Genomic DNA, 14,134 nt, shown 5'->3' with positions numbered 1-14,134 from the left:
TAGGCGCTACACTGTATAGTGTGGCGCCTAACTCTCAGGCGCTGCACACGACTTAGTAATTTTTTGATCACACGTGTGCGACGCTGGCCGTGTAGCGCATATCTGTGAGGCGTTGCACAGTGTAGTGTGGCGCCTTTGTGGCGAGCGTCACACAAAAAGATTAGCCGCGTGAAATAGTTTCAAGGATAGTTCATTCTATGATTTGATTCCGTCTATAGGTTAAATTTGTTAAATTTGCCGCCGGCGTGCGCGCACGGGCGCCGCGGGGTTCATTTTCTGCTGCGCAGCGGCTGCCTGCTGCGAGCCAGTATCTTTCCGCGTCTTTATGGCGGAGGATACCAGCCCGGCTGCGCATTTATACCCACTCGAGTGCTCCGTCCGTCCGTCCGCCGATCCCAGCGGAGCCAATGTTTTCGGTTCCGGGGGGGCCTAGGCCTAGCGGCTGGCCGGCTACCATCCCATGATCGATCCCGTCCACTTGAGCGACCCGACCCGACTCCTCGTCATCACTTGTTTAATGCCCAACCACTGCCGCGCCTGCACGCATGGGTCGATCATTAGGGCGGGCGAGAGGCGCACACGGGCTGTTTTGGGATGATTAGGGTTAGTGCTAGTATCTGGATATAGATTGATACTTACTAGATAGACACGCCCGGCGGAGGAAGATTCCGACGCAAACGGGGTGTAGTGTATGGAGCGGCTCGGATACGATTCTCATCTGTGTGATGGGGGGCTCCCACATCCAACCGCATTCCACTCGAACTTCGAACTGATCACGACGCTTCTTTGCGCCAATAGATTTTGCGTTGGGTCCCTGACGAGGATAGGACGGACGTCCATTTTATTCGAATTGTGTCCGTTTGGGTTGCCAAAACGGACGTGAGGCCAACTCCAACACAGGACTATAAATCGTCTAGATGTGTCTTTGGCCCAAATGGGCAGACGAGACGGCCAACGCACGACCCCATCCGCAAAATATGTCTGCTTCTGATCCGGCTTAACCCATTCCAGGCGCAAAATTGATCGGGCTTTGCGGTCAAACGGGCACAGAATGGATGTGCACGCATCCTCTTGTCGTCCGCCTCAGGCCCGCGTGTCGGTCGTCCAACTACCTCCCACCGACCCCATTGAATCCACACGAATGGGCGGGCCGCCGGTCAGCCACCCGGGCTGCCTCCTTTTTTACGCCGAAGCTGGGGACTGGCCAGTCCACTTCCACTTCCCCACCACATCCACGCCATTACTCCCTCCCTCCCAAACAACAAACCCAAGCCTAGCACCACTCCCTCCCCCCACTTCGCTCCCACGTCGGCCATGGGCTTCTGGAAGAGGGTGACCAGCAAGGAGACCAAGCACGACCACGAGGCGGCAGCGTCGTCTGCCTCGTCTGGAAGCGCGGCCACCCACTCCACCTCGCCGGCAGCGTTCTCGATCCCACCTTTGGCGGTCGTGTCACGCTTCCGACTGTACGTCAAGGTCGACATCTGCCATGGTGAAAGGGGCGATCATATTTAAAAAAATCACAATCGATGAACTTTTCCCAAAAGTAGGTGAACTTTTTTCAAAATTGATGACTTTTTTAAAAAATTTGTGAAATTTTACCATATTCGACGACCTTTTCCTAAAAAATTATGAACTTTTTTTAAATTTTAACAACATTCTTCAAAATCAATGTACTATTTAAAAAAATGTTGAACTTTTTAGCGATGAACTTTTTTTAAATACGAAGATTTTTTAGAATTCAATAAAAAAATTCAAATTTAATGAGCTTTTTTTCAAATTCATTGATTATTTTAAAATAGGTGAACTTCTTTTAAAGTCAATCGACTTTTTTTCAAATTTATGAACTTCTTTTCAAATTTGATGATTTTTTTTCTAATTTGATGAACTTTTTTCAATTTCATAATTTTTTTGAATTCGTGAACTTATTTTGAATACATGAACTTTTTCTAATTCATGATGTTTTTTTATTTGTGGACATTCAAATTTGTTCACATTTATTTTTGAAAAGAAATCACGTTTTTTCTAAATAGCTAGGCTGAAGTTTTGTTCTTAAACTATACATGCTGCAATATTTCACTGAGGCCTAGTAGCTCTAGTGGTTAACCAAGCACACAAGGAGCTAAATGTGTGGGTTATATTGCTCTCGATAGCCATTATTTGGGGTTTCTTTTTCGCCCTGTAAATACTTTTTGCACTTCCCGGCGTGTTCATGGCGAGCCCACTAGCGTGCTGCAATGAGCGCGAGTTGGCTCAACCGGTGCATAAGGTGCCCAATAGAAGGTCCGGTAGATAAGTTCGCATTTGCTTTTTTCTCTTTTTTGTGTATCTTTAATTGAGGGAATCACTGTGTGGGCTAATAACCGTTGGAAATATGCCCTAGAGGCAATAATAAAACGATTATTATTATATTTTCTTGTTCATAATAATTGTCTATTATTCATACTATAATTGTGTTACCCGAAAATCATAATACATGTGTGGATACATAGACCACAACATGTCCCTAGTGAGCCTCTAGTTGACTAGCTCGTTGATCAACAGATAGTCATGTTTCCTGACTATGGACATTGGATGTCATTGATAACAGGATCACATCATTAGAAGAATGATGTGATGGACAAGACCCAATCCTAAGCATAGCATAAGATCGTGTAGTTTGTTTGCTAGAGCTTTTCTACTGTCAAGTATCATTTCCTTAGACCATGAGATCGTGTAACCCCCGGATACCGTAGGAGTGCTTTGGGTGTATCAAACGTCACAACGTAACTGAGTGACTATAAAGGTATACTACAGGTATCCCCGAAAGTGTCTGTTGGGTTGACACGGATCGAGACTGGGATTTGCCACTCCGTATGACGGAGAGGTATCTCTAGGCCCACTCGGTAATGCATCATCATAATGAGCTCAATGTGACCAAGTGGTTGGTCACGGGATCATGCATTACGGTACGAGTAAAGTGACTTGCCGGTAACGAGATTGAACGAGGTATTGGGATACCGACGATCGAATCTCGGGCAAGTAACGTACCGATTGACAAAGGGAATTGTATACGGAATTACTTGAATCCTCGATATCGTGGTTCATTCGATGAGATCATCGTGGAACATGTGGGAGCCAACATGGGTATCCAGATCCCGCTGTTGGTTATTGGCCGGAGAGCTACCTCGGTCATGTTTGCGTGATTCCCGAACCCGTAGGGTCTACACACTTAAGGTTCAGTGACGCTAGGGTTGTAGAGATATTAGTATGCGGTAACCCGAAAGTTGTTCGGAGTCCCGGATGAGATCCAGAACGTCACGAGGAGTTCCGGAATGGTCCGGAGGTGAAGATTTGTATATAGGAAGTCCAGTTTCGGCCACCGGGAAAGTTTCGGGGGTCACCGGTATTGTATCGGGACCACCCGAAGGGTCCCGGGGGTCCACTGGGTGGGGCCACCTATCCCGGAGGGCCCCATGGGCTGAAGTGGGAAGGGAACCAGCCCCTGGTGGGCTGGTGCGCCCCCCTTGGGCCTCCCCCTGCGCCTAGGGTTGGAAACCCTAGGGGTGGGGGGCGCCACACGTGACTTGGGGGGCAAGTCCCCCCCTTTGGCCGCCCCCCTCCCTTGAGATTGTATCTCTAGGGGGCCGGCGCCCCCCCGGGCCCCTATATAAAGAGGGGGGAGGGAGGGCTGCGCACCCTAGTCCCTGGCGCCTCCCTCTCCCCCCGCAACACCTTTCCCTCTCGCTGAGCTTGGCGAAGCCCTGTCGAGATTCCCCGCTACTTCCACCACCACGCCGTCGTGCTGCTGGATCTCCATCAACCTCTCCTTCCCCCTTGCTGGATCAAGAAGGAGGAGACATCTCTCCCAACCGTACGTGTGTCGAACGCGGAGGTGCTGTCCGTTCAGCACTAGGATCTTCGGTGATTTGGATCACGACGAGTACGACTCCATCAACCCCGTTCTCTTGAACACTTCCGCTCGAGATCTACAAGGGTATGTAGATGCACTCCTATCTCTCTCGTTGCTAGATGACTCCATAGATTGATCTTGGTGACGCGTAGAATTTTTTTATTTTCTGCTACGTTCCCCAACAGTGGCATCATGAGATAGGTCTATGCGTAGTTTCTATGCACGAGTAGAACACAATTTTGTTGTGGGCATAGATTTTGTCATTTTACTTCCCACTACTAGTATTATCTTGTTTCGGTGGCATCGTGGGATGAAGCGGCCCGGACCGACCTTACACGTACGCTTACGTGAGACAGGTTCCACCGACTGACATGCACTAGTTGCAAAAGGTGGCTAGCGGGTGTTTGTGTCTCCCACTTTAGTCGGATCGGATTCGATGAAAAGGGTCCTTATGAAGGGTAAATAGAAATTGGCATATCACGTTGTGGTTTTGACGTAGGTAAAAAACGTTCTTGCTAGAACCCTATTGCAGCCACGTAAAAACATGCAACAACAATTAGAGGACATCTAGCTTGTTTTTGCAGCATATGCCTTGTGATGTGATATGGACAAAAGGATGTGATGAATGAATTATATGTGATGTATGAGATTGATCATGTTCTTGTAATACGAATCACGACTTGCATGTCGATGAGTATGACAACCGACATGAGCCATAGGAGTTGTCTTTATTTATTGTATGACCTACATGTCACTGAATAACGCCATGTAATTACTTTACTTCTTTGCTAAACCACTAGCCATAGTAGTAGAAGTAATAGTTGGCGAACAACTTCATGGAGACACGATGATGGAGATCATGGTGTCATGCCGGTGACGAAGATGATCATGGCGCCCCAAAGATGGAGATCAAAGGAGCAATGTGATATTGGCCATATCATGTTGCTATTTGATTGCATGTGATGTTTATCATGTTTTTGCATCTTATTTGCTTAGAACGACGGTAGTAAATAAGATGATCCCTCATAATAATTTCAAGAAAGTGTTCCCCTTAACTGTGCGTCGTTGCAAAAGTTCGTTGTTTCGAAGCACCACGTGATGATCGTGTGTGATAGATTCTAACATTCACATACAACGGGTGTAAGACAGATTTACACATGCAAAAACACTTAGGTTGACTTGACGAGCCTAGCATGTACAGACATGGCCTCAGAACACAAGAGACCGAAAGGTCGAACATGAGTCGTATAGAAGATACGATCAACATGAAGATGATGACTAGTCCGTCTCACGTGATGATCGGACACGACCTAGTTGACTCGGATCATGGATCACTTAGATGACTAGAGGGATGTCTATCTGAATGGGAGTTCATTAAATAATTTGATTAGATGAACTTAATTATCATGAACTTAGTCTAAAACCTTTGCAATATGTCTTGTGGATCAAATGGCCCATGCTAATGTTGCCCTCAACTTCAACGCGTTCCTAGAGAAAACCAAGCTGAAAGACGATGGCAGCAACTACACGGACTGGGTCCAGAACTTGAGGATCATCCTCATAGCTGCCAAAAGAGCATATGTCCTAGATGCACCGCTAGGTGAAGCACCCGTTTTCCCCGCAACTCAAGACGTTATGAACGCCTAGCAGCCGCGTGTTGATGACTACTCCCTCGTTCAGTGCGGCATGCTTTACAGCTTAGAACCGGGGCTCCAAAAGCGTTTTGAGCAACACAGAGCATATGAGATGTTCGAAGAGCTGAAAATGGTTTTCCAAGCTCATGCCCGGGTCGAGAGATATGAAGTCTCCGACAAGTTCTACAGTTGTAAGATGGAGGAAAATAGTTCTGTCAGTGAGCACATACTCAAAATGTCTGGGTTGCACAATCGCTTGTCCCAGATGGACATTAACCTCCCGGATGAGGCGGTCATTGACAGAATCCTTCAGTCGCTCCCACCTAGCTACAAGAGCTTTGTGATGAACTACAATATGCAGGGGATGGTGAAAACTATTCCTGGGGTATTTTCAATGCTGAAATCAGCGGAAGTAGAAATCAAAAAGGAACATCAAGTGTTGATGGTCAATAAAACCACTAGTTTCAAGAAAGGCAAGGGTAAGAAGAACTTCAAGAAGGACAGCAAGGGAGTTGCCGTGCCCGCTAAGCCAGTTGCCGGGAAGAAGCCGAAGCATGGACCCAAACCTGAGACTGAGTGCTTTTATTGCAAGGGAAGCGGACACTGGAAGTGGAACTGCCCCAAATACTTATCAGACAAGAAGGCCGGCAACACCAAAGGTATATGTGATATACATGTAATTGATGTGTACCTTACCAGCACTCGTAGTAGCTCCTGGGTATTTGATACTGGTGCGCTTGCTCATATTTGTAACTCAAAACAGGAGTTGCGGAATAAACGGAGACTGGCGAAGGACGAGGTGACGATGCGCGTCGGGAATGGTTCCAAGGTCGATGTGATCGCCGTCGGCACGCTACCTCTACATTTACCTACGGGATTAGTTTTAAACCTCAATAATTGTTATTTAGTGCTAGCTTTGAGCATGAACATTGTATCTGGATCTCGTTTAATACGAGATGGCTACTCATTTAAATCAGAGAATAATGGTTGTTCTATTTATATGAGAGATATGTTTTATGGTCATGCCCCGCTGGTCAATGGTTTATTCTTAATGAATCTCGAACGTGATGTTACACATACTCATAGTGTGAATACCAAAAGATATAAGATTGATAATGATAATCCCTCATATCTGTGGCACTGCCGCCTTGGTCACATTGGTGTCAAACGCATGAAGAAGGTCCATACAGATGGACTTTTGGAGTCTCTTGATTTCGAATAATTTGACACGTGCAAACCATGCCTCATGGGTAAAATGACCAAGACTCCGTTCTCCGGAACAATGGAGCGAGCAACCAACTTGTTGGAAATTATACATACTCATGTGTGCGGTCCAATAAGCGTTGAGGCTTGCGGTGGCTATCATTATGTTCTCACCCTCACTGATGACTTGAGTAGATATGGGTATGTTTACTTGATGAAGCACAAGTCTGAGACCTTTGAAAAGTTCAAGGAATTTCAGAATGAGGTAGAGAATCAACGTGACCGAAAAATAAAGTTCTGACGATCAGATCGTGGAGGAGAATATTTAGGTCACGAATCTGGTACGCACTTAAGGAAATGTGGAATCGTTTCACAACTCACGCCGCCTGGAACACCTCAGTGTAATGGTGTGTCCGAACGTCGTAACCGCACTCTATTGGATATGGTGTGATCTATGATGTCACTCACCGATTTACCGCTATCATTTTGGGGATACGCTCTAGAGACAGCTACATTCACTTTAAATAGGGCACCGTCTAAATCCGTTGAGACGACACCGTATGAATTATGGTTTGGAAAGAAACCTAAGATGTCGTTTCTAAAGTTTGGGGATGCGATGTTTATGTCAAGAAACTTCAACCTGAAAAGCTCGAACCCAAGTCGGAAAAATGCGTCTTCATAGGATACCCTAAGGAAACCATTGGGTATACCTTCTAGCTCAGATCCAAAGGCAAGATCTTTGTTGCCAAGAACGGGTCCTTTCTGGAGAAAGAGTTTCTCTCGAAAGAAATAAGTGGGAGGAAAGTAGAACTCGATGAAGTACTACCTCTTGAACCGGAAAGTAGCGCAGCTCAGGAAGATGTTCCTGTGGTGCCTGCACCGACTAGAGAGGAAGTTAATGATGATGATCAAGGTACTTCATATCAAGTTGCTACTTAACTTCGTAGGTCCACAAGGACATGTTCCACACCAGAATGGTATGGCAACCCTGTCATGGAAATCATGTTGTTAGACAACGGTGAACCTTCGAACTATGAAGAAGCGATGGCGGGCCCAGATTCCAACAAATGGCTTGAAGCCATGCAATCCGAGATAGGATCCATGTATGAAAACAAAGTACGAACTTTGACATACTTGCCCGATGATTGGCGAGCAATAGAAAACAAATGGATCTTTAAGAAGAAGACGGACGCGGATGGTAATGTTACCATCTACAAGACTCAACTTGTTGCTAAGGGTTATCGACAAGTTCAAGGGGTTGACTACGATGAGACTTTCTCTCCCGTAGCGAAGCTGAAGTCCGTCCGAGTCATGTTAGCAATTGCCGCATACTATGATTATGAGATATGGAAAATGGACGTCAAAACGGCATTCCTTAACGACTATCTTAAGGAAGAACTGTATATGATGCAACCGGAAGGTTTTGTCGATCCTAAGAATGCTAACAATGTATGCAAGCTCCAGCGATCCATTTATGGGCTGGTGCAAGCATCTCGGAGTTGGAACATTCGCTTTGATGAGATGATCAAAGCGTTTGGGCTTATGCAGACTTATGGAGAAGCCTGCGTTTACAAGAAAGTGAGTGGGAGCTATGTAGCATTTCTCATATTATATGTAGATGACATACTTTTGATGGGAAATGATATAGAACTTTTGGACAGCATTAAGGCCTACTTGAAAAAGTGTTTTTCAATGAAGGACCTTGGAGAAGCTGCTTACATATTAGGCATCAAGATCTATAAAGATAGATCGAGACGCCTCATAGGTCTTTCACAAAGCACATACCTTGATAAGATATTGAAGAAGTTCAATATGGATCAGTACAAGAAGGGGTTCTTGCCTGTGTTGCAAGATGTGAAATTGAGCTCGGCTCAATGCCCGACCACGGCAGAAGATAGAGAGAAGATGAGTGTCATCCCCTATGCCTTGGCTATAGGGTCTATTATGTATGCCATGCTGTGTACCAGACCTGATGTAAACCTTGCCGTAAGTTTGGTAGGAAGGTACCAAAGTAATCCCGGCATGGAACACTGGACAGCGGTCAAGAATATCCTGAAGTACCTGAAAAGGACTAAGGATATGTTTCTCATTTATGGAGGTGACGAAGAGCTCGTCGTAAAGGGTTACGTCGATGCTAGCTTCGACACAGATCTGAATGACTCTAAGTCACAAACCGGGTACGTGTATATTTTGAATGGTGGAGCAGTAAGCTGGTGAAGTTGCAAGCAAAGTGTCGTGGCGGGATCTACATGTGAAGCGGAGTACATGGCAGCCTCGGAGGCAGCGCATGAAGCAATATGGATGAAGGAGTTCATCACCGACCTAGGAGTCATACCCAATGCGTCGGGGCAGATCACTCTCTTCTGTGACAACACTGGAGCTATTGCCCTTGCCAAGGAGCCCAGGTTTCACAAGAAGACAAGGCACATCAAGTGTTGCTTCAACTCCATTCGTGAAAATATTCAAGATGGAGACATAGATATTTGCAAAGTGCATACGGATCTGAATGTCGCAGATCCGTTGACTAAACCTCTTCCGCGAGCAAAACATGATCAACACCAGAACTCTATGGGTGTTCGATTCATCACAATGTAACTAGATTATTGACTCTAGTGCAAGTGGGAGACTATTGGAAATATGCCCTAGAGGCAATAATAAAATGATTATTATTATATTTCCTTGTTCATGATAATTGTCTATTATTCATGCTATAATTGTGTTATCCGGAAATCGTAATACATGTGTGAATACATAGACCACAACATGTCCCTAGTGAGCCTCTAGTTGACTAGCTCGTTGATCAACAGATAGTCATGTTTCCTGACTATGGACATTGGATGTCACTGATAACGGGATCGCATCATTAGGAGAATGATGTGATGGACAAGACCCAATCCTAAGCATAGCACAACATCGTGTAGTTTGTTTGCTAGAGCTTTTCTACTGTCAAGTATCATTTCCTTAGACCATGAGATCGTGTAACTCCCGGATACCGTAGGAGTGCTTTGGGTGTACCAAACGTCACAACGTAACTGGGTGACTATAAAGGTATACTACAGGTATCCCCGAAAGTGTCTGTTGGGTTGACACGGATCGAGACTGGAATTTGTCACTCCGTACGACGGAGAGGTATCTCAGGACCCACTCGATAATGCATCATCATAATGAGCTATGTGACCAAGTGGTTGGTCACGGGATCATGCATTACGGTACGAGTAAAGTGACTTGCCGGTAACGAGATTGAACGAGGTATTGGGATACCGATGATCGAATCTCGGGCAAGTAACGTACCGACTGACAAAGGGAATTGTTTACGGGATTACTTGAATCCTCGACATCGTGGTTCATTCGATGAGATCATCGTGGAACATGTGGGATCCAACATGGGTATCCAGATCCCGCTGTTGGTTATTGGCCGGAGAGCTGTCTCGGTCATGTCTGCGTGATTCCCGAACCCGCATGGTCTACACACTTAAGGTTCAGTGACGCTAGGGTTGTAGAGATATTAGTATGCGGTAACCTGAAAGTTGTTTGGAGTCCCGGATGAGATCCCGGACGTCACGAGGAGTTCTGTAATGGTCCGGAGGTGAAGATTTGTATATAGGAAGTCCAGTTTCAGCCACAGGGAAAGTTTTGGGGGTCTCCGGTATTGTACCAGGACCACCGGGTGGGGCCACCTATCCCGGAGGGCCCCATGGGCTGAAGTGGGAAGGGAACCAGCCCCTGGTGGGCTGGTGCTCCCCCCTTGGGCCTCCCCCTGCGCCTAGGGTTGGAAACCCTAGGGGTAGGGGCGCCCTACCTGACTTGGGGGGCAAGTCCCCCCTTTGGCCGCCCCCCTCCTTGAGATTGGATCTCTAGGGGGCCGGCGCCCCCCAGGGCCCCTATATAAAGAGGGGGGAGGGAGGGCTGCGTACCCTAGTCCCTGGCGCCTCCCTCTCCCCCCGCAACACCTCTCCCTCTCGCTGAGCTTGGCGAAGCCCTGCCGAGATTCCCCGCTACTTCCACCACCACGCCGTCGTGCTGCTGGATCTCCATCAACCTCTCCTTCCCCCTTGCTGTATCAAGAAGGAGGAGACGTCTCTCCCAACCGTACGTGTGTTGAACACGTAGGTGTTGTCCGTTCAGCACTAGGATCTTCGGTGATTTGGATCACGACGAGTACGACTCCATCAACCCCGTTCTCTTGAATGCTTCCGCTCGTGATCTACAAGGGTATGTAGATGCACTCCTATCTCTCTCGTTGCTAGATGACTTCATAGATTGATCTTGGTGACGCGTAGAAATTTTTTATTTTCTGCTACGTTCCCCAACAATAACTACTTTTTTTCCTTTTGAAAATGTTCGTAAATATGAAACAAGTACATGCCGTTCGAAATGACATTGAGAGAAGTGTTCAGGTGATAAAAAAATGTTTTCATAACATTTCTGAAAATAATCCGATGAAAAAAAGCAATTTTAAAAAATGTTTCATACCATTCAAAACATATTCGTGACATTAATAAAAATATGTTCGTAACACTTCAAAATCTTGTCACATTTAAGAGCAATTGTTCATGTCTTTTTAAAAATTTCCTAGCGTGTGTTCGAAAAATGTTCAATGTGCATTTGACAAATACTCAACAAGTATTCGCATAAAATGCTTGTCAAGTATTCAAAAAATGTTCAAAGTGTATCCTAAAAATGCCCAAACCATATACAAAAAATATACACCATGTATTTAAATTTAAAATATGTTACATGACTTTTAGCAAAAAAGAAATGTAAAAAATCGCACAATTTAATAAAGATGATCATTAAATATAATAAAATGTTCATGCCAATTGTTTTTGAAAAATATTGCAACACATAAAAGCAATGTTAAAAAAAAGTTCTTGAGAGTTTTTAAGAAGGTTTAAATGTGTGTTTTAAAATGTTCGTTCTGCATTTTGCAAATATTCAACATGTATAAGGAAAAATGTTCAATGTGTACTTAGATGAAGTCGTCGTGTATATGAATAAAAAGAAAAGAAAAAACAAGCTTTTCTCTACTACTTAAAAAGAATGTAAGGTTTAATATTTCAGTTTTTTCCCACCACCTCTTTGTCCAACCTTTCCCGCATGATAATCATTCACCTTAATTTACTTACTTTCCGAACTAATTCTACTTTAATTTGCTCACCAAACTTCACATCAAAATATAAGGTAAATAACAAACATGGTTTCATAAACATTTATTTACAAAACCGCATTAATCTGGTTAGATAAATCACAAGCTAACATACTAGAATATTTATATCCCGTTGCATTGCACGGGCATTGTCCTAGTAAAATAAAAAATAAAAAGTAAAACTATGTGAAAGAATAGAGAAAACAATCAGAGAAGAATATCGATCACTACTACTTAAAAAGAATGTAAGCTTCCATGATTCACTTTTCTTCCCATCGCCTCTTCATGCAAACTTTCCCGTGCGATAATCAATCACCTTAATGTACTCACTTTCTGAACTAATTTCACCTTAGTTTACTTACTAAACTTCGCATCAAAATATAAGATAAATCACGGGCCGGATTTGACAAACATTTATTTACACAATCTCATTAATATGGGCAGATAAACCACAACCTAATGTACTAGAATATTTATATCTCGTTGTAACGCACGGGCAATGTCTTAGTGAATTAAAGAAAAGCAATAAACCAATAAGAACCAATAGAGAAAACAACTAGAAAAGAAATAAAAGAAAATTGGTAAAGAAAAACACAGAAAACAGGAAAAACCATGTGGAATGTTCTAAAACCAGTTTGTACAATATGTAGAACCTTTTCAAAACCGTTTTGTTGTGCCTACCCATTAAGGCGAGCGCACAGGCATGAGGGAGACCTGTCCACTACCTCCTTGGTCGCGGCCCAATAGCTCGTTCTCCATTGACTTCCCTCGTTCCATTGATTGCGTACAGTTTTTATTTTCGATCGTTTTCTATGCTGCTAGTTTGCTGGTTTAGAAAATAAAAGCAGCTAGTGTTCAATCGATAAATTGTTGAAATTAAAAAAATGGTCACCTATTTTTAAAATAATTGCAAATTTGAAAAAATGACAAATTTGAAAAATTTTGCGAATAAAAAAAAATCAAGTATCTTTAAAGCTGATGAATTCAATTTTTTAACTAATTAAAAAATATTACAAATCTTAAAAGTTATTTAATTAGAAAAAAGTTCATGAATTTGAAAAAAATATCTCAAATTTGAATAAATCTTGTGGATCTAAAACTGTCCATGCATTGAAAACAATTCATGCATTTTTTTGGTGGATTCAAAAAAGTCCAAAATGGTAATGACAAATAAAAGAAAACCAAAAAACTCAAAATGAAAAATGAAAAGAAAATCAATTAAACAGGTCCAGATAACAAAGTAACAATTGCAGAGGAAACCGGCCCAGAAAAATGAACCTTTTCCAAAAACCTGTCGGGAGTACACTATTACAGGCCGACCCATTTAGAAATATTAAGACGAGATTTGGGTGTGCGCTGTGTACCGAAAGAGCCTTATTCGATGCCTTAAGATCCGAACAGGATTCAGCAGCAAGAGGAGCATACCTCTCGCAGTAAGCAAGCCAACGTTTCCTATTCGGTGCCTTCTACGTTGCTTCACGTCCATTTCGTACGCGACGTCAGAAGGCGTTCGGGATGGGCCGACCCATCTAAGGGTTGAAGAGGGAGTAGCTGGTCCCTGTGTTGTGAAGCTTCCAAGCCAGGTTCTTTTCCCCCTTTTTCTGGAATGTTTGTTTGTTTTTATTTCCTTTTTCTTTTTTTTCTTTTTTGTATTTTGTATTTTTTTTTCTTTTTCAAATGCATGAAATTTTTCAAAATCGATGAACTTTTTTGAAATTTTGAACTTGTTCTAAATACCAATGATCTTTTTGTTGGGAAACGTAGTAGGGAACAAAAATTTCATCCTATGATCATTCATGAACAATATGAAGATGCATAACGAGTTGTGATCAACGATCGTTACCGACTCCGAAAGTGCAGCGGAAGTAGACGAGTCGGTGTAGATCGTACTTGAAGTCCCTCGAACATTGATGACGATCCCGCGAACCGCCCATGAACGGAAGACCGAAAGCACGACCTCTCTACTTGATTGCAATCATACAGTCTTTGTGATCTGGTAGCGCTTCGACGTCTAGAACTAATCGTCGCCGGAGAATTAGAGGGAGGAGATTAGAACCACACATGACTTCTAATTATGAGGATTAGAGGTGGCTAGGGCTCGTTCTAATTAGTCAATAGGGACCAACTAGAATGTGCACTAGATCAACTAGAGGAGGCTCCAAAACTTATGTCTCAATAGGGAGAAATCCTCTAGTATATCTAGGTTAGGAGGGGAGGAGAGGGCAGCAACCAACGGAGGGAAGCCTCCCTTGGTGCACC

This window comes from Triticum dicoccoides, chromosome 2B (genome assembly GCF_002162155.2).
Source record: "Triticum dicoccoides isolate Atlit2015 ecotype Zavitan chromosome 2B, WEW_v2.0, whole genome shotgun sequence".
In the NCBI taxonomy this organism is placed as follows: Eukaryota; Viridiplantae; Streptophyta; class Magnoliopsida; order Poales; family Poaceae; genus Triticum; species Triticum dicoccoides.
Note: the sequence above shows the minus strand (reverse complement) of the source record.